This window comes from Anabrus simplex, chromosome 4, assembly GCF_040414725.1.
Source record: "Anabrus simplex isolate iqAnaSimp1 chromosome 4, ASM4041472v1, whole genome shotgun sequence".
Taxonomy (NCBI): domain Eukaryota; kingdom Metazoa; phylum Arthropoda; class Insecta; order Orthoptera; family Tettigoniidae; genus Anabrus; species Anabrus simplex.
In genome coordinates, this window is record NC_090268.1 from 369,478,842 (window position 1) to 369,481,748 (window position 2,907).

General features: G+C 49.0%; 1 non-coding gene across 1 annotated transcript; it reads right to left on the reverse strand.

The window, feature by feature from the left end:
• Positions 1–778: 778 nt before the first annotated feature.
• On the reverse strand, positions 779–851 carry TRNAA-AGC (transfer RNA alanine (anticodon AGC)). The gene has a single exon. It is a non-coding gene; the product is annotated as a tRNA-Ala (tRNA).
• Positions 852–2,907: the final 2,056 nt, after the last annotated feature.

Consider the following 2,907-nt stretch of genomic DNA (forward strand, 5'->3'; position numbering starts at 1 on the left):
CAGGGCCTTGTGGAGGATAGTAAGACTGGAAGGGATAGACAAGAAACGGGGAAGGCAGCGGCCGTGGCCTTAAGTTAGGCATCACGGAAACCACGGAAAACAACTTCGAGGATGGCTAAGGTTGGTCTCGAACGCACCTCTACTCATTTGATCTCCCGAGGTTGAGCAGACCCCGTTCCAGCCCTCGTTCCACTTTTCAAATTTCCTGGCAGAGCCGAGAATCGGACTTCCACCTCAGCCATACTCGAAGTGGTTTTCCGTCGTCTCCCAATTCTCCTCCACACAATGCCGTAATTTAAGCCCACGCCACTTCCTTTCCTCCCCATTGACAATCCCTTCCATTGTTCCCATCCCCCTTAAGGCCCCTCTTCAGCATGGCAGGTGAGGCCGATTGGGCGAGATACTGATCCTCCTCCCCAGTTGTATTCCCCAACCCAACGCTTCAGGACACTGCCCCTGAGGCAGTAGAGGTGGGATCCATTGCTCAGTCTGAGGGGAAACCAATCCTGGAGGTAAAAAGGTTAAGAAAGAAAGAAAGAAAGAAACGGAAACAGACATCCCAACTTTTAGGATTCAATAAAATCCTCGAGGTAACGTGGCTACGATCATGATATCATAAATCACGTATTACTACGAGCTAGTGTGGTTGTGGGAAGATTTATTTGCCAAGTCAGAAAATAAGCTTAAGCCGCAGTAAAGTGACTTAGAACATGCATCATGACGAGTTGTTTACGTTGAGAAATAAATATTTCACTTATCTGATAGTTATTAAAAATTCTGGAGGCGCCGGGTATCGATCCCGGTACCTCTCACATGCTAAGCGAGCGCTCTACCATCTGAGCTACGCCCCCAGACAGCATTACCATCATATTTAGTGAAATTATAACTGTAAGCTTTCACATTTCATTTGGGCACATGAACCACGCCCAGGTGGCGTTGCCCGATTACCTAGTCGACATTCTGGTTGGCACTTGGCCCCCTCCTTTCTACACTTCCTGAGCTGCTGCGGTAACAGCAGCTTGCTCTGGAGAGAAGTTACTCGGTGATTTTAGAGTTCCATATCGAAAACTAGACTTTGATGACCTGGTCAATGCCCCCGTTGGCCCCTGCTTGACCATGGATCACCAAACGGACAACCTTACGGTTTTCTTGTTCTCTTTCGGTGGAGTGATGAATTGTCTGTCTCTGTGATGTAGTAGTTAGTGTGATTAGCTGCCATCCCCGGAGGCCTGGGTTCAATTCCCGGTTATGAATCAAAATATCGAAAAGTGGTATGAGGGCTGGAAAGAGGTCCACTCAGCCTAGGCAGGTCAACTGAGTAGAGAGGGTTCGATTCCCATCTCAGCCATCCATATAGCGGTTTTCCGTGGTTTCCCACTTCTCCTCCATGCAGATGTCGGGATGGTACGGCCGCTTTTTTCCCTCTTTCCTTTCTATCCCGTCCAATCTTCCCATTCTCCACAAGGCCCTGTTCAGCATAGCAGGTGAGGCCGCCTGGGTAAGGTAATGCTCCTCCTCTAACTGGTATTCCCGGTGTTCCAGGACACCGCCCTTCAGGCTGCAATGTGGGATCCCTCGCTGAGTCCGAGGGAAGAACCAACCCTGGACGGTAAACGGACTGAGGAAGAAAGAAAGTGTCGTTTTTGGTTAAGATTTACTGTAGCGGTGTTCTCCAAGTCCGAGCTTCAGCCGCTGTCAAGTGACGAAGAAGTTCTTTTTTATTTTATACAGCTTTTTTCCACACCTGTGGGGTCGCGGGTGTGAACTGCGTCGCACAGTTATGTTTGGCCCTGTTTTACGGCCGAATGCCCTTCCTGACGCCAACCCTATATGGAGGGATGTAATCATTATTGCGTGGTTTTGTGGTGCTTTGTAGTGTGGTATGTTGTCTGAATATGACGAGGAGAGTGTTCGGATGGACACAAACACCCAGTTCCAGAGCCAGAAGAATTAATCGGAAGCGATTAAAATCCCTGACCCCGCCGGGAATCGAACCCGAGACCCTCTGAACTGAAGGCCAATACGCTGACCATTCAGCCAACGATTCGGACGAAGTGACGAAGAACATACATCATTAAAATTAGGAAATATCATGACGAATTGTTTACGTTGAAAAATAGAGGCTTCAATTATCTGAACGTTATTAAAATTCTGGGAGGCACCGGGGATCGATCCCGGTTCCTCCTACATGCTAAGCCAGTGCTCTACCATCTCAACTACGACTCAAGACGAGATTCAATTTGTAGTTATTTAGAGAGATTATATTGTAAACTTTCACATTTCAGTTGGTAACATGAACCACGCCCAGGTGGCGTTGCGCGTTTATCTTCAGCTCATATCTTCTTCTTCTCTTTTTCTTTTTACCCTGAAGGGTCGATTTTTCCCTAGGACACAGCGAGGGATCCCACCTCTACTGCCTCAAGGGCAGTGTCCTGGAGCTTCAGACTCTGGGTCGGGGGATACAACAGGGGAGGATGAACAGAACCACGCCCAGGCGGCCTCACGTGCTATGCTGTATACGGGCCTTGCGGGGGGTGGGAATATTGGAAGGGATAAACAAGGAAGAGGGAAGGAAGCGGCCGTGGCCTTAATTTAGGTACCATCCAGGCATTTGCTTGGAGGAGGAGTGGGAAACGACGGAAAACCACTTCGAGGATGGCTAAGGTTGGTCTCGAACCCACCTCTACTCATTTGACCTCCCGAGGCTGAGTACAGCCCGTTCCAGCCCTCGTTCCACTTTTCAAATTTCGTGGCAGAGCCGAGAATCGGACTTCCACCTCAGCCATTCTCGAAGTGGTTTTCCGTCGTCTCCCAATTCTCCTCCACACAAATGCCGTAATTTAAAGCCACGCCACTTCCTTCCCTCTTCATTGACAATCCCTTCCATTCTATACATCCTCCCTTAAG